At 34.4% G+C, this 23,137-nt stretch overlaps 1 protein-coding gene and 1 long non-coding RNA gene across 3 annotated transcripts in view; one reads left to right on the plus strand and one right to left on the minus strand.

Moving 5' to 3' along the window:
- PDE11A (phosphodiesterase 11A) overlaps window positions 1–23,137 on the plus strand; it is a 468,580-nt gene that overhangs the window by 189,801 nt on the left and 255,642 nt on the right. The gene's annotated exons all lie outside the window — the stretch shown is intronic.
- The window catches only part of LOC141507707 (uncharacterized), a 145,465-nt gene continuing 135,672 nt past the window's right edge, over window positions 13,345–23,137 (minus strand). The window contains exon 3 of the long non-coding RNA XR_012474246.1: window positions 13,345–13,456. This is a non-coding gene — a long non-coding RNA (uncharacterized LOC141507707). The remainder of the gene's footprint in view (window positions 13,457–23,137) is intronic.

The raw sequence follows: 23,137 nt of genomic DNA on the forward strand, positions 1-23,137 counted from the left end.
TCCTGACTTAAGAAAGTGATGAAATAATGTTAATAAGATAGATTAAACTTTAAAGTGTGGCAGGCACATTTTTTTTCTCCCAGAGATCTGACTGTTAAACAATTGCCATCAAATCACTGAGATAAAGAAAGGGAGAGAGAGAAAGGGAAAGGGAAAAGTCCTAGGGAAGATAGATTTGGCATTACCATAGGGAACATTAAATAGCCTCTTTTATAGTTATATAGAACTTTTATTTGATTTTCAATACCTAAGAAAATGATTCCATTATTTATAGACAGAAGGTGCATTATTATGAAAACTCAATGTTAAAACTTTAAAAAAAAATCAGAAAATATATTAACAATTTAAAATATCTTACACTTGAGGGACATGATGCAAAAACCTATTCTGGGAATCTTATGAGCAGCAAGACAAAACTTCTGTTGTTAGTAAACTTCATTCCCCAGTTGATATGGAAAATTAGTCAAGTATTGAGATCCAAGAATCCCCTTCATTTCTTTATACTAATACTCTCAGAGGGACAAAATGTACATATGATTGAGAAAGATATTCAGGTCTATCCTTTTCCTCTATAAGTTTATCAAGTAAAAGTTTCTATTATTCATATGCATTCAGGACTTGTCTATACAGTAGAAGGTAGGTAGGTGGCACAGTGCATATAATTCTGACACTGGAATCAGGAGTTCTGAGTTCAAATTTGACCTTAGACACTAACTGTGTGAACCTAAGCAGGTCACTTAACCCTGTTTGCCCCAGTTTCCTCATCTGTAAAATGAGTTAGAGAAGGAAATGGCAAATCTCTCTAGCATCTTTGCCAAGAAACCTCAAATGGGGTCATAAAACAACTATTTGATGGAGATATGAGCAAAACAATTCCATTTGTTGTTTTTGCACCAATTAGCCATTTTCTCCAAAATAAAAATAAGTTCTTTCTTCTTTTTCAACCACTCACCTTTAAAAAATCAATTTCAGCAACTTCTTGAGTCACTGTTTCTCCCAGTATCTGGTGACCTTCCTTGTTTCAGGTTACTTCTGTACCCTTCTAAGTACTGAGGATCTATTTCCTCTTTTATCTGCCATCAATTGTCACTGACTACTAAGATGACAGTTTTGGATGATTGGTGATTGCACCAATAAATAGGAAATAGGAAAATAGGAGAGAAAATGTGAACTTGTAGCAAGATAATGGTCGACAGGGTGGGAATAAAAATAGTTTGAGTGGCCACTGGAATCCAGAAGTTGTCCCTGGTTTCCTGTGGATTGTGGCATAACCCCTTATAGGTTTTGTGATCATGTAATCAGAGGGTTGGATGATAGATTTCATCCCACCAGGTGGACAGTCACAATTTATCTCTAGCAAACCTAGACTATCTCCTCCATCCATTGTTCCTAGGACTTTCCCATTCTACCTGTCCTGATGCTGACTTTCTATCACATGGCAAACTCCAACTTTTCCTCTTTTTCTACTCAGAGACAGTTTCTTGGGGTGACTGCAACCTAAATCTGATCCAAACATTAAGTAGGTATAATTTCCCCCCCTCCCTTTATTGCCTTTGTATCCATACACTGCTGTTACTGGGAGCTCTGCCCTCATTTCTCTTCCTTCCTGACCATAATAGAGACCTCTTAGGTACATTTTGTAATTCTAGGGCAATATTCATTAAGATATTTCCCCCACCTTTCCTCCCTCCTAGTTTTCTTTTCTTTTCTTTTTGGTGGGACAATACAGCTAACATTGCAGATCTCATTTTATTATTATTCCTCCCACTTCTCTTCTGAATTTTTCTGTTCCTTCTTAGAATGCTACCATCCTTCCAATGCTGCATATTTTAACTCCAATGTCATCTTTGAGGTCTTTTTTTGATTTACCATATCATCCATCCAGGCAGTTGTCAAATCTTGTCATTTCTATCTCTATAACATCCCTCAAACAAGTCCCCTTCTCTGTACGCACAGTCACTGCTCTAGTTCAGTCTTTCATCTCCTCTTGCCTACAGTTTCCTAATTCATCTTCATGCTTCAAATCTCTTGGCTCCAATTCAACCTCAGATTATTATTATTGAGTCATTTCAGTCATGTCTCACTCTTTGTGACCCCATTTGGGGTTTCTTATCTGAGATGCTAGAGTAGTTTGTCATTTCCTTCTCTCGTTCATTTTACAGATGAGGAAACTGGGGCAAATAGGATTAAGTCACTTGGCCCCGAGTCATAGAGCTAAAGTTGTAAGTCAGATTTGAACCCATGAAAACGAGTTCTCAACCCAGTGTTTTATCCACTAACCAACATAGCTGCCCTTACATCCTTCAATACAGTTAAAGTAATTTTTCCCAAAGAGGAGAAGTGATTGTGTCAATAAAGCCCCTAGCAATACAAGGATGAAATATTATTCCATCTTTACCCCATCCTTTTTAATATCTATTTTTATAAGTTTTTAATAACAAATATTAATACAATACTATATATACATATGCTTTAAAAACAAATACATTTTTCATTCATAAGAATAAGTGTTTAAAAAATTTTTGTGATCAAGTGGCATAATCAGCAAAGTTTGGGGGCTATTATCTTAATGATAAGACCCCAATCCTCTCTATTCTGTGTTTGTTAAACCCCCAAACTTTAGTTTCAGAAAACATGAATTGAAAAACATGTTTACAAGGTCTGCCTGTTCTGTGGCATCCCTATGGCATCCTAAGTCCATCTGTCCCTTATCTATCCTATCTGAAACCCCTTCAGGCAACCAAAGTCCAACTGCTCCCTGCCCCCAACCATGTCTTTGCACCTGCCAAAAACAATTTTCATTTACTCCATCTTATTTAAGGATCTTATTTAACCCCCTGTGCTAGAGCCCCTCCCTAGACTACTGTACTCCAGGATCCTGCATTGATGATCCTGATGTATGATCCTTGACTGAGAGATAGTCTGGATCAGTGCAATTCTTTCACCAACCTCTGTGCTGGACCCCTAACACTAGCAGACATAGAAACATTTCATGTGGCATATCCAAAATATTGGAGGTATTTGGTAGGTCTGTTCCTTTTTCTTCAGAGGTAACACAATTATGGCATTAGGAATAGAGTTCTAGGCTACAGGTGAGGAAGACCTGTGATCCAATCTCCAAGATCTTTTAACCATAGTGTCCTAAATGATTCCTTTACCCTTTTTGAGTTGTAGTCACTTCCATGGGGTTATATCTACTAAATCACAGACTCTGCATTGGTTTAGAAAATTCCTATATTTGGAGTTCCTGAAATTGATGAAATTGTAGATCCTTCTTGTTGTTTGGTATGGTGAGTACAATGTTAAAACAGCAAGGAAGAAAAGAGAGATGTCTTATTTTCAAATACAAAGATCATCACTTGAATCAGTTCCCAACATAGTGACTGCAAGGTGGAGTGCTGAGGTGGGTTCTATTTATGTAAATAAGAAAGTTACACTCACTAGAGGGAATTGAGGGGCACAGGAGATAGAGTGCTGAATTTGGAGTCGCAAAGACATGATTTTGAACTATTGGCAGGCACTACCCAACTGTGTTACCCTGGGAAATTCACTTAATTTCTATCTTCCTCATCTGTAATATCAGGATGATAATAGAACCTACTTCCCATGGTTGCGGGAATAAAATAAAGTGATATTTATAAAATGTTTTATAAAGTTTAAAGTACCATATTAATGCTTGTTATTTTTGTTTTTTATTTTATTAATGACCATTGAATTAATAAGTTTAACAAAACCTTAGGGTATTACATGGATATATGTCCAGCAGTCACAAATATACAAGGACATTGTATATGTCACCTCTATAAGGCACAGTAATTGCTTCACACTGAGGCTCATTAACTCTGTGGAACTGCTATCACTGAATATATAAGAATCTAATATAAGTCTGAGACATTTGCATAAAGTAATAACACTGACAGTTTCATTCAGGTCCTGGTACATACAGTCAAAGATCAGCATTTTCTTCAGTTGGTTGTCAGGTACCTCCATGACAACCCACCTTGGGACCCCAGCTCTGGAGCTCATCTCCCCAAGCACTTCATCAAACCATTTTTACAATTCACATTACAGCCCCTGGTTTCCCATCCCACTTTCTTCTTCCCATGTTTCCATTTGTAAGATTGCTCCTATGGACAATGCCCTCTGCAATTTTTGCCTAATTTAAAAAAAATTCTTTTGTAGAACCAGTTAAATGCTGCCAGGCAGAATACTTTGCTAGCATAACTTTGGATACAACTGAAAATCTTGTAACTTCTTCTTTATGACACTTTTAATGTGCTTTATAATAGAAAGGTAAAATAACTCACATTTATTTAGGACTTCAGGATCCTCAAAGAAATTTCCAATAAAATTTGATTTCCTATACCTAGGAACTAGATGCTATTTTTGGGTCATTATTACCAATTAGTTCAGCTAATACAGAAATCAGTCAGTTCAACTACAAGACCCATTTAGTTGCTTTGCCTTTTATCAAGTGCAATGTAAATAATGGCTTCACATGGCAAAAAGATATGGCCATCACAATAAATCTTCTTCTTATCTTGACAAGGTTAGGTAAGCTGGGAGCTGTGAACAAAGGCTTAGTTTCAGAATCCCTATAGTCAAGCATAAATGGTAGCAGATAATATAATTTGTTTTCTCAACAAGGGTCACTAAATAAGGATTTAATAAAAAACAAAATGACAAGGAAGTTTAAATTTTATTTCAACATAGCTTTAGAAAAATTTATATATGCCTTTATATACATATTTTTTAACATCATGTCATTTCCTGATGTCCCTCTCTCCAACCATCCCTTGCAATAAAAGAAACAAATAAATGAATAAACAGCAATCAGACAAAAGCAATCAATGCAGCAACAACATCTGCCTACACCTGATACATCTGGGATGTATAGTACATCTTTCCCTACCCCACTCCTGAGAGGATGGAGGAGAATTTCATAATCTATTTTTTGGAATCAGTATTGGTCATTGCATTTAATCTGAGTTCAATAGTTTTTTTAACTTAGAGTATTCTAGTGTTTGTGTTTATTTTTCTCTATGGTTCTGCTATCTTCAATCTGTATCAATCCATATAAGCTTTCTCATGTTTCTCAAAATTTTTTATATTATTTCCTTGTAGCACAATAATATTCTGTTACATTTATATATCACAATTAATCACCAATTCTTCAATCAGTGATAACTGTTTTATTTTTTGTTGGTTTTGCTTGTGCCACAAAAATGCTGCTATAAATATTTTACTATTTATGAAGTCTTCATTTTTTGTCTTTTGTTTTATTGGGGCTACTTGTCCATTAATAGAATTATTGGATCAAAGGATATGAAAAGTTTAGTAGTTTTAATCATATCATTCCCAATAGCTTTCTGCCAGATGTCCTACAATTCTTCATATATGATTATTTCAGCTTTTATTATCTTTGTAAATTTGACAGATGAGATGAAAACTGAGAACTATTTAATTGATATTTCTCTTATTATTCTTATTGATCTGGAGATTTTTCCATCTACTTCCCCTAAATGAGGCTTTTTTAAGTCCAGTGTAAAAGTTCATACAGACAAATGAAATTAATTTTAGCTAAATCTTGCTGGTTATATTAAATAATCATAGACATATATAAGACTCTATCATAAATAACTCCACTTACTCCTACTTATGAAAAAAGTTCAACTTTTTTTTAAAATGGAAAAATCTGACCATCTTGACAATCTACTCCTTTCTCTCCAAGATCATTCTTTTGACCACTGTAGAGCCCATTTTTTTGTGTGTATTCTTATTCATCTGAAGTGTCAAAAGAGCATTAATTTCAAAATTAAATAACTTAGAGCCCTAAGTTACCCTTAGGAAATTGTGAAATCATTTAAAAAGGTCAAATTTTCTTCAAAAAGAAATTAAAAGTGCTTTCTGCCTTTGAACTCTGACATTCTAAGATAGGTGTCTCCATCACTCTATTTATAGTCTCTAAGTTAATATAAAATATATTTATTTCAAAAGACCTTTGCTAGATTGTCCAATAATTTTTCCCTTTTGGAAGAAGACTCCTTCAGTCAATTTGATAGAGTTAAAAAAATGAAGATGAGTAGGTCAAGCATTTACACCACCTACAGTCACAGAGGAAAGGATTGAAACAAGCCTTGAGTGTACAAATTATGGCTTGCTTTCCATATACAATAAATCTTTCTTATAACCATTTTCCAGTTAACTTTTTTTTGTAGATAATGTGTTTTAGACAGCTCGATTCTCTGGAAAACATTAAAGAGTTTAATATTTCTTTTCAAAAATTTTCATTACTTCATGAGTCAAAGACTTAAGATATTATCTACTTCTGAGATTGCACTTCAGTCACTGCAGATTTTATGGGAAATTTTTATATAGAATTGTTAGAGATTTTCTTGAGCTTAAAAGTCAGTTCATCATTTATTTACTTATATCCATCCCTCACACATGAGGCCTGAGACTTTTTTTGATTGTCATCCTTGCCCTAATCTTGCTGGAACCCAATTCACTGATCATTTCCAACCTTCCTCTTTTGCCATCATTGCTTTAGTTCTTTCTGAATGCACTTAATGCACTATCATTCCAAGGTCTCACTTTTAAGCCTATGACCTTCAGACTTGATTGGAATATTCATTGACTCTAACCTAAACAGCAACTTCTCCATTCTACTATAATCTTTAATCTTTCCTTTAATCTTGCCTATACGTTGCTCTCTTATCAAAATCCTTTAAATGATGTGAATGTTATTAAAATTACATATAAAAATTTATGCATAATTTTAGGAAGAAGGTAACATTTATTCCTTTAGAATCCAAGTGATCAGATTATCTTTGTTCTATAACCTGTTGCCCAAGTCTAAATTGTAAGATTTTAGAATGTTTACTTTATAATGTCAATGATCCTGAGATTGAAAGGCTGAGACTAAGGCATCTAACTAGATACTTACATTTTGACCTGAAATAGTGTAGCTTTCAGAACATCATAACCTACTTGAAACCAGATGTGGGGATATATAACTGTCATCTTAAATTCTAGGGAGACTTAGGTTGATGGATATATCAATCTCAGGAGTGATAAGGATATACAGATCAAGTGTCTACACTAAATTTGGCATCAGTATGGTGAGCCCTAGGGAGCACAGGCATTAATATGTAATATTGATGCAATATAGCTTTAGCTAGTTTAATATTCTTAATTTACAAATGAGAATCTGTCTGACCCAGAGAGGTTATGTGGCTTGATTTACCATGAGTTCTCTATAGAGGTCTGTGGCCTTACCCTAACTCTTTTGAGAAGTACTAGCGCAGTACTTGCCCTGTCCATAGTTCAACCATAATTCTTGCTATGTGACTGAACCCACTATCTTTGCTTATTTGTTTTAGCAAAGAGTAGGAATTATAAATTTCTTAATGTCTAATAATAGAAATTATTTATTTCCTAGATAATGTGATATATGTAATAGTTATATTTGTTTTATATGTATATATAGTACACATGAATATATACTATATTTATTTTATCTATTTCCATATTAAATATATTATTAATTAATATATTAAACAATTTATTATTCTCACTTTTATCAATTTATTGTATTTATTATGTTAAATGTATAATTTGTCTTAAATACAATTCCTTTTAAATCATTTCTTGTATAGAAGTCTTCATTGCCATTATGCTATAGACTAGTGGTATCATATCCAAATAGAAAAAGAAGTCACTAAATTATACATAATTACTCCTCTGGGTTACATATTGACTTGGTTTAAAAATATAATATTATCTATGTTTTTTCATCTCTTTAAATATTTCCTAATTATATTTTAATCTGGGTTGGGCTGCATTAGTAGTGTAGTAAGCAGAATGTAGCCTCAGATGATGCGTTTTACACCTCTATTATGGATAACTGACAACCAACATGCATTTCTCCACTGCCTTTTGGACAAAAGTCATTGACAGATGTTACCATAGACTTAGCTTTGGTCAACACTCTTCTTAATATCAAGGGCAACATAAAACAGAAAAGTTTATCTATGGTGCTAAATGGGGAGTTGAAGTTCTAGGTTCAGTTCCTTCCTATGATACTTATTAATGTGTGATCATATGGCTTGACTTTTTTAAGTTTTCCTCATTGCAAGATGAAGAAAGTGTACTTTTTTGGTTGCTTCATCATTTCAGTCATGACCAACTCTTTTTGACTCCATTTGGAGTTTTCTTAACAAAGATACCTTACTGGTTTGTCATTTTCTTCTCTAGCTCATTTTACAGATAAGGAAACTGAGGAAACTAGAATTAAGTGACTTGACCAGCATCATACATCGAGTAGGTGTAGAGACCAAATTTGAACTCAGGAAGAAGAGTCTTCCTGACTGCAGATCTGGCGCTTTGTCAACTAATTGCCTTTCAGTGAGGAAATTGTCCTTTAATGACCCTTCCAACTCTAATCCATGCAGTGATCAAATAGTAGCAGATCTCTTTGTATAAGATGAAGTCCTCCAGATGTTCGTGTTTATGCATGTTATGCTTATTGCTGCAAATTCCAGACTCCATAGGCTATTTTCTTTTTTTTTTTAGGTTTTTTTGCAAGGCAAATGGGGTTAAGTGGCTTGCCCAAGGCCACACAGCTAGGTACTTATTTAGTGTCTGAGACCGGATTTAAACTCAGGGACTCCTGACTCCAGGGCCAGTGCTCTATCCACTGTGCCACCCAGCCTCCCCCTGACTCTATAGGTTATTGATTTTGTTGAGGAACCTCTATAGTGTAACAATATGCCTACAATTAAGAGGACAATATATTGTATTCTTCAATAGTTTCTAGCCCATTAAGCTAGTTCATTAGTAATTCCATCTCGGACAGATATTGCAGATGAACACTAAACTTGACCTAAAATAAGATGCCTAGTATTTATACAGCTCTTTAAAGTTTGTAAAGCACTTTTATCTCAGTTTATCCTCAAAATGACCTTGGGAGATAGATTCTATTTTATCATTTATATAGATGAGAGAACTGAGGCAAGCCGAAATTATGTGACTTGCCCAGCTATCAATTATCTAAAGCTGTATTTGAACTCAGGTCTTCCTGATTCCAGGTTCATCACTCCAGCTGCCTTTTAAAATAAGATGAAGAGAACATACTGGATGGCATTTGGAAGACTGTGCAGATCTTTCAGTAGTGTCAAATGTCTCCCTGAAATAAAGACTCAACTTTGTAATAAATTTCTTGCAATGATTCTATACAGCTGAAACAGGAATACCCTAAAGAGCTGGACTTAGGAGTCACCCAAAAGGCAAAGACATATGTGGTTGTGATTGAGCTATAATATATTGCCAAAAGAGCTGTGAAGAGGAAATGTGGCATAAAGGATATTGATATAGAGAATTTTAACCCCAAAAATAAATGTGTCCATCAGATTGAGAGTAAGGAATAATCAATGCACAATGTCCATGTCAACAGATCTAGATGAAAGATCCCCATGTGGAAGATTGTATGGGACAACATAGATAAGAAGTATAAGAAAGCATATATGGTTTGCTATCTGTGATATGATTACCCTTGAATGAAGGTGGATCCTCATGAATGAGATCACAAATCCATCCTATTCTCAAAGAAGAATTCTTAATCTTTTATAACAGAATAAGCCACATTCTACTAAGTTAGAAGTCAATTCTTGGGGAAAAATCCAGTTCTTTTGGGGATATGCACTAACACTTTTGTGTCACTTTCAAACTGTATATTCATTTACTGACCTATATAGAATTTACCTTAGATGACAAATGCATATAGAAATGCCACATATAGGATGTGAAAATAATATAGTAAAACCCAGTTTTAAAATACTTCTTTGTGTTCTGCTTATCTTTGAGTTCAGATTATGAGTATATAATAGACACATTTAACATTAGATCACTGATCATAGGATATCTTTGAACAATTAGGTGGTGTAGTGGGTAGAGTGTGGGAAGTTAGGAAGACCTGAGTTTGAAACCAATCTCAGATCTTATTAGCTGTGTGACTTTAGGCAAATCACTTATCCATTTCCTCAGTGGGGATAGTGATAGCACCTACTTCATAGAGTTGCAGCAAAGATAAAAAATGTAAAAAGTATTGGAAACTTTTAAGTGCTTTATAATTGATAACCAAAATTATCATCTCTCATGCTAGAATGTGGACACTAACTCTGTAGCTAACATTAACATTTAATGAGATTCTTCCATAATTTAATTGTGTTTAGAATACTATTGATCCATATTGTATGGATGCATACTCTGCTCTACTTTAAATTTACTTTTTTCTTGTACTCCCAAACAGAACAAAACATTATGGGAAATCTCCATTGAATTTCAGCGCCCTTTTTATAGATTTTTTTTAACTTGGATGTGAGTCAAATATTTAAGGCAACTTAAAATGAGTAGGTTTCATGTTCTGGCAATTCCTCTTACTGAGTGGTTGGTGTCATTATCTTACCCAAAGGATCTTTTCCTCTGTGATTCTTCACAACAAGGCACTGAGCTTATGACCCAGAAGTTCTTTTTCCTGGGTCCATGTTTTGTCACTATTTCTGAGAGGAGAGAGAACAAGAATAAGCCAGAAATAGAACACCAGAAAATACCAATAGCAAGAAATTATTGGTGAAATTGTTAGAAGGACAGGGGAACATGTCAATTTAGGGATTCTTTAAGCCTCTCAAGATATTGCCTGCTTTGTAAATTATTTCCAAGGAAAAACTATTTGGGTTTCTTTTCATGGAAAATTATTTCAGTGAAAAGACTAAAATCATTTTAAATTGTATTTTAAGCTGCTCAAACATGTCTTTTAAAAGGAACCATATATTCAAATCCAGCCTCAGATATTTACTAATTGTGTGACCCTGGACAAATCACTTAACCCCAATTACCTCAAAAATACTTTTTAAAAGGAATCATATAATCAGTAATGATTGTGGAAGATTCACTGTGTGGTGAGAAAAAAAAGAAAAGGAAGAATAATAATAATAACAGGAAGAATATGCATTTCATTGCATCTAAGAAAGCTTTTTTTAAAAAAAAAACCTAAATGAGTTGATAGGAAAGTATGTTAGTTGTTTTCCCCAAAAAAATCTATTGAAAGAGCAAATAGTGCCAATGAATTAGACAATTAATAGTGACAATTGCTCTGTCAATTGTATATGCTGCCCACATTTGAGAAATTCAGAATCAAATAACAATAGACAAGCATCTCATGCCAGTATATTCTCATATTCATGGGGTATTCCCTCTTTCTCTCATCCTAATGCCTTCTGCCTTGATCTCATTTTCCTGGAGTCATTTCCCACCATGTGACTGTTAGGACGTATTCTAGCTTTAAGTAGCTGAGCCTTCTTGGCTTTGTAAATAGCAGAGGACATCTATGCTACCCTTCCTTGGCTCTTTGCTCAGGCAGCAAATATTTTGGACTGGCAATTATTTTCTCTAATAAGTAACCTCATGCTGTCCCTGAGTCATGTTCTTAGTTGGTATTAGTTTGGAGCACTTTGAACATTTCCATCTTAACCTCATTACATTTGAAACTGTAATTATAAGCTGAAAAGAAGAGGTAGCCTCTATCTGAGATTATATAATGCCATCAGATCCTATTGATTTCTGTTTCTACACCTATTTGAAAATAAATAGTTATTTAAGGTTTATCTTTTTAAAAGAAAATTAAGCATAGTGTGCTTAATGAAGTTTGAATTGACTTGAATCTTATGCCTTACTCCAAATGGATCAAGGTATATGGATTTTATTTTCATTTTAGAAAGTTAAGATTAAATGATGGTGGCATTTTATTTTGGCATTAGCTTTCACTTGTGTTAGTCTATGGTTGTCACTTCAGTCATAAGCACTATTGGATTTGAAACTTGGAAAATGGGTTTAAACATTGGGTTTAAACCTCACTCTACATTCTCATAAGACAGATATTCTCATTCATGAGCTTCATCCTGAAAAAACATAATTTTCATTGAAAAATAACCCTTATTGTTTACGGCATTAGCAATTACTCAGGTTGATGATTATATTTGTTATTTTCCAAGTCAATTTCATTTTTTCATCATTATTACTTTAAATTGCCAGTCTAATATCTCCAACTCTTCCATCAACCATGATTGCTAGGGAAATTTGTTTTTCTTTGTTCATGCTTCCTAAGTCCTGTATTTCTCTTTCCTGTGTTCTTAGTCTGGGGTTGGCACTTGTTATGTGGCCATATCAGTTCCTTTTAAAAACAAAAGTATCAATAACCTGGGTGCAGTGAATAGATCACTGGACCTACATTCTGGAAGACTCCTTTTCAGGAATTCAAATCTGGCCTCAGATGTGTGACCCTGTGAGATCAAGCTTCTTAACCCTATTTGCCTCAGTTCCTCATTTGTAAAATGAGCTGGAGAAGAAAATGAGTCTTTGCCCACTGCCACTAGAGAGTCTTTGCCCAGAAGACCCCATAGAGATCACAAAGTGTCATACATAACTGAAAAATGATTCAGTAACATCCACAATTTATTTTTGAGCAGAATATTTTTCAAAAATTAGCTGATTCTTAAATAATACAGCATCAGAATCAAAGTACATTGCAAAACCAGTTTTAAGCTAGTAGCTAGATTCAGAGGTTCATACATTTGAACTTAGAAAGGACATTAAGGGTCATCTAGCCCAAATCCCTTATTTTACAAATGAGGAAACTGGGGACTAGGACTATTTAATGATTTGCCCAAAGTCTTGAGGTAATAATTGGCAGAGGAAGCATTTGAACCCAAACAACTTTTGAATTCACCATAAGTACTTATTCACTATAAAATGTTACTAATGAAGCCTCTGATCTTGGTAAAGGTATAATCATTGGCCTTAATAGATTGCATAATTCCATCTGAGACAACAATTTGCTGAGCTTTTTGAGTTCACTTGTCTATAATCCATCACTAACAGCAGAATATGGATAACAACCAGATCCATATTCATTTACTTGGCTTGGACAGCAAATAGCTATTAGGAATTCCTGGGCATACTTGTAAATAGGGAAGAAAGCTTCAAGAAAAATATCCTCATCAAGAACTACCAAGATGAGTGACAACCATGATCGTCTTTTAATAACTTCTGAAGTTTATAGTCCTTAACCTCATATTCATCCAATCTGATTAAAAATTCATTCACTTGGGGCAGCTAGGTGGTGCAGTGGATAGAGCACCAGCCCTGGAGTCAGAAAGGCCTGAGTTCAAATCTGACCTCAGACACATAATAATTACCTAGCTGTATGACCTTGGGCAAGTCACTTAACCCCATTGCCTTGACAAAAAAAACCCCAAAAAATTTCATTCACTTGCTTCCCAGATGCTGATAGAACTGCTTTCTGAGATTCATTCATAGTGGCATTATCTTAATCATCTTCTTCATAGTACTTTTCTTGGATTTCTTTTTCTCATGGTAGAATTTACACTTCTTGGCCATGCTAGAGGTAGAGAGAGAGTAAGAATTATGTCAACAATAACTTGGAGAGAGCTTGAAGTCCAGATAAGAGTCCCACTACCCAGATCCCAATCTGGAATCATATTATTCTCTTTTATTCATTTGCTGGTTCTCCTACCCTTTCTGATTTTTCAATACTTTTCTCCTTGCTCTAATCCTCAGCCCCTTGCCCTGGTTCTTTCACAGATAAGATTTTTGACATTCTTTAATAGAAAAGGACACCCATTGGAGAGATATGACTAGAATTTGGCAATCCATGATTTCTTGGCTGATATTATATCACAAAGGCAATTGTAGATACTTTAAAAATAGTTTTGATTTTGTTAAGGCTAGGTTTAAATATAAGATAGTAAAACTGATTTACAAAAGAATAGCAAAATTCATAACCCAAGTATATATCATCCTTTAAAGATGTTACCCTAGGAGGGGATTTACATGTGTGATATATGGAATTATTGAGTCATGTAACTAGTCACATTACTTTATACTCATACATGTGATGAGCAGCTCAGTGTATATTATTTGGTTATTCAATTGAACATGAGATTAGGTTTAGTCTTAGCTTGCCTAATAACTCGATTCATCATCAGATTACTCTTCTGCCTTTGGTAATTTTTCCTTTTCAATTCCTCTCCTTTCTACCTTTTTTTTTATTTCATGTAACAAAGTTTTCTTAGCCAATCTCCCTATTCTTATACTCCTGATTAGAAGCATTGTGGGATAGTGGGAAGAGTACTGAACATGAGATAGAAGACCTATTTCAAATTCTGCTGCTGCCATCAACTATCTCTATTACCATGTGGGAAATTCATTTAAATCTCTTTGAACTCTAGCTTTCTCATCCAAAGTAAAATTCTAAGAATACTTGTAGAATCTCCTACCCAGGGCTTAACTTAGAAAATATATATACAAATCATTTTGGAAATGTTTATAAATGTGAAACAAAGGAAGAAAGGCTCTTTGCCTTTTCTTCTGGAATTCCTTAGACATGTACCATCTTTCTGTCTTACAAATACTAAACTACTCTTTTACCCTTCATAAAAACACTCATTGTCCACCTTGATTTAAAAAGGTTATGAAGAACTCCTCCATTGTTCTAAAACAGACTTCTCTCTCTAATGCCTTAAGCCCATGTTCAAGGATGATGTCTACTCTATTATGTCATCTATTAATGTGCCAAGTATGCAAGGAGATTTCTTAGAATCAAAGGCTCTGTTGCACCTTGGGACAAAATGAACAAAATACTCTGAATAAAAATATAAGAACATTCTAGAAAATCCACAGAGTTGAACAACAGCCCCCCCACCCCAATTCCAATAGTAGTGTCATGAAAAGTCCTCAAAGTCAAGAAGTTTGGTTTCTGCCTGTTGTATTTTACTGAGCACTATGTGGATGTGTGACTTACTGATAATAATTGTGTTGTTATTCAGTCATTTCAGTCATGTCTGACTCTCTTGGACTCCATTTTGGATTTAAAAATTTTTTTACTTTCTATTTTATTTTTCCAATACAAATGATGAAAGATTTTCAACCTTCATCCATATGCATATGTATATTTTTAAGTTAAAAAATTTCCTTCTACCCTCACTTCCTACCTCTCTCACCATGAAATACCCTTATTTATCAGATTTAAGAAAAGGGGACAACTTTATGAGCAAATAAGAAAGTATATTATAAACTACAAAATGGATGATTTTGACTATATTAAATTAAAAAGGTTTTGCACCTATAAAATCAATGCTGCTAAAATTAGAATGAAAGCAGAAAGCTGGGAAACAATCTTCATAGCCAGGGGTTCTTATAAATGTCTCATTTATAAAATATATGAGATCTTCATCAAATTCATAAGGTTACAAGTCACTCCCCAACTGATAAATAGTCAAAGGATATGAACAGTTTTCAGATGAAGAAATTAAAGTTACATATAATCATATGAAAAATGCTCCAAATCATTAATGATTAGAGAAATGCAAATTAAAATGACAATGAGGTATCACCTCATACCTATCTGATTGGCCAAGATGAGAAAAAAGGAAAATGATCAAAGTTGGAGAAGCTGTGGAGAACTGGGGCATTAATGCACTGTTGGTGGAGTTGTGAACAGATCCAACCATTCTGGAGAGCAATATGGAACTATGCCCAAAGAGCAATAAAACTGGTCACACCCTTTGACCCAGCAATTCCAATTCTAGGCCTATATCATAAAAAATGGGAAAAGTCCTCACTGTTCCAAAATATTCATGGCAGCTCTTTTTGTAGTGGCAAAGAATTGAAAATTGAAGGGATGCCCTTCAATTGGGGAATAGCTAAACAAATTATGGTACATGAATACTATGGAATATTATTTTTCTTTAATAAACCATAAATGGTCAGACTCTAGAGAAGCATGGAATGAGTTACAGGATCTGATGTTGAGAGAAGGGAGCATCAGAACAATGTACACAATGTACACAAAATTGTGAGATGATCCACCCTGATGGATTCAATTGCCCTCAGCAGTGCAGAGAGCTAGGACAACCCTATTAGTCAATTTTGGATTTTTCTTAGCAGAGATACTGGAATGGTTTGCTATTTCTTTGTCCAGCTTATTATTTTACAGTGACTTGCTCAGGATCTCTCGGCTAGTAAGTGCTAAGGTCTGATTTGAACTCAGGAAGATGAGTCTTCTTGATTCCAAGTCCAGTGCTTTATCCACAGTACCAACTAACTTCCCTGACAATAATTTTCCATATTAATAAAGTTGGTGTAGCTTGTGATGCTGGCATAAGTTTCTTACATTCAGAGAGAATTTCTGAAGTTGGCAGTATGTTTCTATCCTAGAATTTAGACCAGAAGCTCTTAACCTTTTTTTTTTTTGATATCATGGATTGCTTTTGGCAATCTGGTAAAGCCTATGGATTCCTTTTCTGATATATATATATATACACTATAGAATTATAAAGGAGATTGCTTCTATTGAAATATTATTAAAATATTTTTTAAAAAACAAGTTCATAGACACCATGTTGAGAACTTTTGCCTTAGAGAATCATCTAGGTCAGTCCTTTTTTTTCAGGTGAGAAAATTGAGGCTGGTTAAGGGATAAGAGCGGCCTAAAGTCATATAGTATGGAAATGAGGGAGATGAAATTCACTATCAGGGCTTCAGTATCTAAATTCCAACCTTCCTTCTACACCCAGATCATTTATACAGCTGTAACTCCTACCTTTTTTTTCATTTCCTTGCCTTTGAGCATGAAGAATCAAATGAAAGACAAGCCCCCTCCCCACCTCCTCACTACTACTATTTATTTCAAAATGATGGACTTGCATGTTTAATAAAACTGTCACAGAGGACAATGAAAGCCATAAAAAAAATCATGTGAACAACAAGACCCATGAATAACTACTTAGATCAAATACATAATAGTGTATCCTATACAGGTCAGCCATCCCTAAAATTGATGCAAAGTATTAAAGAAAATTATGGCAACTCTGGACTGTTGCTAACTGTAGTTTGTTTTCTTCCTCTCAAGTCTCTCTCACTTAATTTAATTTTAATTATTACTCATTCTAAAAGACATTGAGCCTATTATGGTTTTTCAGAAAAGTGGAAATTTCCTTCTCCCATCATCAAAAACCAGGTGGAGGAGGCCAAAAATCCCTCAGAAGAGAGAGATGGAAAGACCTTGCCCCCAATTCTCCCAACTAGTACATTTTATTTTGAGCACAACACTGAAATCAGGAAAAAGATGAACTTGTTCAAGGACTCTTGAATTTCTCTCCTGTCTGGGAAAAATAGAGTTAACCCAAAGTTACCCTTCCTTTTTGTCAAGAATTCTCCCTTTGTGACTGAAGGTACAAATTACCTATCTGCAAGTCCTTCTTTCTTGAACTACTTCTTGAAAACAGTCTCCATGTGAGAATTTCAAAGCAATGTTCCATAATAATCCTCTGACATGCATAAACAAGCTACAAAGTAGGTGATGAATCTCATTATCTTTCTTTTACAGATCGAGGAGTTGAAGCATAAAAAGGTTATGGTTTGGTCAGCAGTTCTTAATAAGTTTGTGACAGAATGAGGATAAACTACAATGCTTAAAGTGAGAGGGAAAAGAGTGGCATAGTTTATCTTCAGGCACACTTTTTTATGCACTTTTATTATGTTTTAAAGTGTTTTATTGATGCCTTTTGTTTCACATCACTACCATTTCTGGATATGCCTACCTCCATATACCCCAACTCTCCTAGAACAAAATCCTCCATTGTAACAATGAAAAAGAATCAAGCCAAAAAAGAATGGATTCAGAGATTTCATCTGCCAGGCTGCTGTCATGTCCTTTTCCTCTCTGCCAAGAAAAAGGAAGGCATGTTTATTAACTATTTTTCTAGGACTATTCATTATTGACTAGTAATTACTCAGAGTTTGGTTTCTTTTTAGTTATATTTTCATTTATATTGTGGAAGTCTGTACTCATTTTACTTCTTTCACTCTCTAGAAGTTCATGCAAATCTTTCCATGTTTCTCTGAGCTACTCTTACATGTAATTTCTGTGCTCTTTTCTCATTTCATTCACATTCCATCATTTGTTTAGCAGGTCTGCAGGTCTTGAACACCCATTTTGTTTCCAATTCTTTGCTTCTACAGAAAGAGGTGTTGTCCTTATAGACTTAACAAATTTATTGGCCTCAAGTCTTCTCTCTCCATACTTCAAAGTTCAAGCACAGAAGACTTGGCTCTTGTGACACTATTTTCCATTGTTATAGTTATTCAGTTGTTTCAGGCATTTTTAACTTGTGATGATAATTGGGGTTTTCTTGGCAAAGATATTAGAATACTTTTTCCATTTCCTCCTCTAGTTTATTTTACAGATGAGGAAACTGAGTCTAACAGGGTTAAGTGATTTGCCCGGATTTGTCTCACAGCTCATAATTGTCTGAGGTTGAATTTGAACTTGTATTCCTATCCAGGGTCAGCACTTTATCCAATTCGCCACCTAACTACTTTTCCTTTCCAATATATTTTGTCTTTTTTTTGGGGTGGTAGTATTGTGTTTGATTAAAAGCAACACTTTTCATGTAAAAAATTTAATTAGCAAAAACAGTTATATGCTTAGTAAGTGGTTATATTTAAATTAATTTCAATGCATAAATTATCAATGCAATTTTAATCTTTTCCCAAGATTATATCTTGATTTTTTCCTCTATTTGCAGTTATTCATTTGTCCTCCTATAAGCATAGTTAGGATATACTCCATTTTCTAGATCTGCTTTTTTCATTTTGCATTATTTTGCTAAGGTCTTTACTGCTGAAGTACTTGTTTCATGTTCTTTGAATGATGATTGAAAACTATAGGAAATAAATTAGTCACTCAGTTATTGATTTTACCTGTTTTTTTTCTCTCCATGGGGTCTTAGCTTTGAGTGAAGTATGCCAGAAGTGACTTGTTTTTGTTTTTTATTGTTGTTAATCTCCTAATTGAAATAGGACTTCAAGTAAAGTGGCTCAGTGAGAGTTGTCAGGGAAGCCTCAGGGGAAGAGGGACTCACCCAGTGTTCAGTAATAAGGAATGATGCTCTTTTTGAACAAAAGTTCAGGCTTGATCCCTAGTTAAAGAACATAGTGGAAGTATCCATAGAAAGAACAATCTTTGAAGCAGGGATAGAATCTGAGAAACATGATTGTTTCTCTCATGTTAACAACCAACTATGAATCCAGATTAAGCTTTTCCCTTGTCTATTTCCTCATTCAGACTCAAGACTATTCAGTCAGCATCTGAAGGACACTGCTGATAGACAAGATTGCCCAGATACTCAGGGGTATATATTTTCTAATCTTGTTCCAGATCCCATCCAACTGAGGAAGCTTAGTTTTTATCAAAGACTAGAAAGAGAGGCAGCTAGGTGGCGCAGTGGATAAAGCACTGGCCCTGGAGTCAGGAGTACCTGGGTTCAAATCCAGTCTCAAACACTTAATAATTACCTAGCTGTGTGGCCTTGGGCAAGCCACTTAACCCCATTTGCCTTACAAAAACCTAAAAAAAAAGACTAAAAAAGAATCTATCTTTCTTGTTTATCATCTTCTATTTGGGCAAACTTGGGGAAGGTAGGTCCCCTTGCCTAAAATGAGGGTGATCTTGGACTAAGAGTGACATAATCAAGGTTCCATCCCTTTGCCCTTCATCAAAATAAGTCCACTTCTCATTAAAATATTCATTGGCCCGTTAATTGTTAATCCATCAGAACTGATTAGCACCAGTCAGGAATACCTACTCTTCCAGGTAATACGTGAGAGGGTTCCATGATTTGACTTTTGGTTTATGAAAGTCAAATGCCCATCCTTTTATTAATTATTAATTAGTCATATTAACAAGTTATTATTAATTTAAAATAGATTTTTTAAAATATGCTAAAGATCCTATAGACATTCTGAATTTTGAGATCATTGAAAATAGTATATTCTGCAAATGTAAAGAATAATAATATTATGAAAATAGGATAGGAGAACTCATATATAATAGAAAATGTTTATTCATGAGTAGACTAGTCCTAGACTATGCTTGTTTTGATACTTCTGTTCTCAACTCAATAGTTTCTTTACTTTAACCACAGAAACTTCATTAAAAATTTTTAGCCATCATTTTTTATTGTACTTTATATTAAGTAAATTGTGTACATGATGCATCCTATCAGGAGAATATAAGCTCCATGTGGGCAGAAGCTGTTTCCTTTTGTATCTTCCCTACCTATCATAGTGCCAAACAGACAATTGCCACTTAATAAATATTTATTGAATAAAATCAAGGATATATTTCATGAGTCTATAATAATGATAAATTGCTACTGGGTGTTTTTGATATGCTTTGTTGTCCTTCAATGGTGTTCAACTCTTTATGACTTCATGGGATTTTCTTGGCAGTGATACTGGAGTAATTTGCCATTTCATTTTACAGATGGGGAAACTGAGGAAAACAAAGTTAAGTTACTTATCCACAGTCCAACAGCTACTGAGTTTCTTGAATTTGAACCCAAAATGAGTCTTCTTGATTCCAGGTCCAATACTTTTATAAACTACACCTCCTGGCTGCCCTTTTAAAATGCTAATATATCTTAAGAGGTATTCTGGCAACTAGACAATACAATAGAGTCTTGGGTCTAAACTCATAAAGTCTTAAATTCAAATCCATATTTAGATACTAGCTGTGCAATCTTGAACAAATTGCTTAACTTCTATCTGCCTCAGTTTCCTCAACTGTAAAATGAGATAATAATAGCATCTACTTCTAGGATTATTATAAGAATCAAAGGAGATAAAATTTATAAAGAAATTAACCTGGCACAAAGTAGAGCCTGGTACATAGTGGGCACAAGATAAATACTTGTTCCCTTCCCTTTCCCCTCTAAGGAGAATAGAAAAAAACCTCAAAAGCTTTAGAGAATAGAAATATAATATGATTGTTCCAGACACTTACTAGCTGTATTACCCTGGACAAGTAACTAAACTACAATTGCTTTTGATGGGGGGGTGGGGGGAGAGAATTGTCTTGTTTTTTTATTGCATTTTCAAAAGAGAAATACATTACCTGTTTACAAAATAGTTCTTAAAAAATAGTATAGATGCTACAAAAGAAAGCAAACTCCAGTCATGACTCTATGTACATCATGTAAAAACAATAGTTTGATCACCAGATTATGAAACCTAGAATTAAAAAGTCACTCTACTGAAAAATTCAAAGTTTCTTGCATGGAAAAACTTGGGTGCAGTTAACATGAAAAGTTTAAGAAACTGAATTTTATTTTCCCCAATGTGTAAACAAAATGACAAGCCTAAATTTGTGCCTGGAAATTCCAACCATAGCTACAAAAACACATAGATATCTTGTATGCTTCAACTGTTAATTAATATAATCATCTTTTCATAGCTAGTAGAAAGGGAGGACAGAATGGCTACACAGAGCAGAAGATAAGGGAGATAGAATTATTGTAAACTAGACAGTTTAAAGACATAGTAAAAAGAAAGCCTCAATTACTGAATAGTTTAAGGGTGAAAAGAAAGTACACTACAACTTTTTAAATTTAATTTAGAAGGACAGGGCAGGAGTGTAAGTAATTGTAGTTTACCATGAAAAATGTACATGTAATAACATGGAACACAGTATTTCTGGCCACTGGAAATTTTCTTTTTTTTTTTTTAGGTTTTTTTTGAAAGGCAATGGGGTTAAGTGGCTTGCCCAAGGCTACATGGTTAGGTAATAAGTGTCTGAGGCCAGATTTGAACTCAGGTACTCCTGACTCCAAGGCCAGTGCTCTATCCACTGTGCCACCTAACCACCCCACTGGAATTTTTCAAGCAAAAGCTTGATGACCATTATTTGTTAGGTATTTTGAAGAGGAGAATCCTTATTTCATTTTTATTAAATATAATATAGTATAATAATATATAGTAAATATATAATAAAATTATTTTATATATAATTGCATGAACATAGATAATATTTATATTCATATGTGTATATATGTACAAGTATATGTTTATATACATATATATAGGACAGTTAGGTATCACAGTGATTAGAGTGTCAGGAAGCCAGGAAGACTCACCTTCTTGAGTTCAAATCTGACTTCAGACACTTAATAGCTCTGTTACCCTGAGTTTAATCCTAACCCTGTTTGCCTCAGTCTCCTCATCTGAGAAATGAAATGGAAAAGGAAATAGCAAACCATTTCAGTGATTTTGCCAGGAAAACACCAAATGGGGTCACAAAGTGTTTGAATTGACTGAAAATGATTGAACTACATATACAGATGTATAAACTGCATAGTCCTTCCTTCATGTATTTTGTATTTTATTATTTAAGAACAATTCTTTCAGAGAGATTTCTTAAGAGTGCATTTTTCCTGGCTATTTCCTATGCCTGAAATTCTCTTCTTTTTCATATCCATATCCTCATTTCCCTGTCTTCCTTCAAGTCTCAGCTAAAATCCCACCTTCATCAAAAAAGCTTTCCTGGCCTCTCTTAACACTAGTACTTTCTCTCAGTTGTTGCTGTTATTGTTGAGTCATTTTTTTCAGTTATGTCTAATTCTCTATGACCCCGTTTGGGATTTTCTTAGTAGATACTGGATCGGTTCACCATTTCCTCCTCTAGTTCATTTTACAAATGAATCAACTAAAGCAAACAGGTTAAGTGACTTGTCCAGAATCATACAGCTAGTAAGTTTCTGAGGTCAAATTTGAACTCAGGTTCTCCAGACTCCAAGGTCAACACTCTACCCACTGTATCACTTAGCTTCATTTCATTTAAATTATCTATGTAGACCTTGTTTGTTCAATCCCCCATTCTAGGTTGTGAGCTCCTTGAAGGTAATGACTGTTTTTGCCTTTCTTTGTATCCCAAGCACTTAGTATATAGTAATCTCTTAATAAATGCAACTTACTAGTTTAGCACTAGGCAACTAAGAACCTAATTTGTAAAAAATTAGTTGTACTGTTTTTTTTCATGTATATAGGAAATATAGGAAATATACATATATATGCATAATCCTTATTCTGATACATATGTGCAAGGTACACTGAGGTTATGCCATCCCCCTCCCACCCACAAATCAATTAAGTCTCAAGATTTATGGAAGCAAGGAGCAGCTAGGTGGCATAGTGGATAAAAGCACCGGCCCTGGAGTCAGGA

This window comes from Macrotis lagotis, chromosome 1 (assembly GCF_037893015.1).
Source record: "Macrotis lagotis isolate mMagLag1 chromosome 1, bilby.v1.9.chrom.fasta, whole genome shotgun sequence".
Taxonomy (NCBI): Eukaryota; Metazoa; Chordata; class Mammalia; order Peramelemorphia; family Peramelidae; genus Macrotis; species Macrotis lagotis.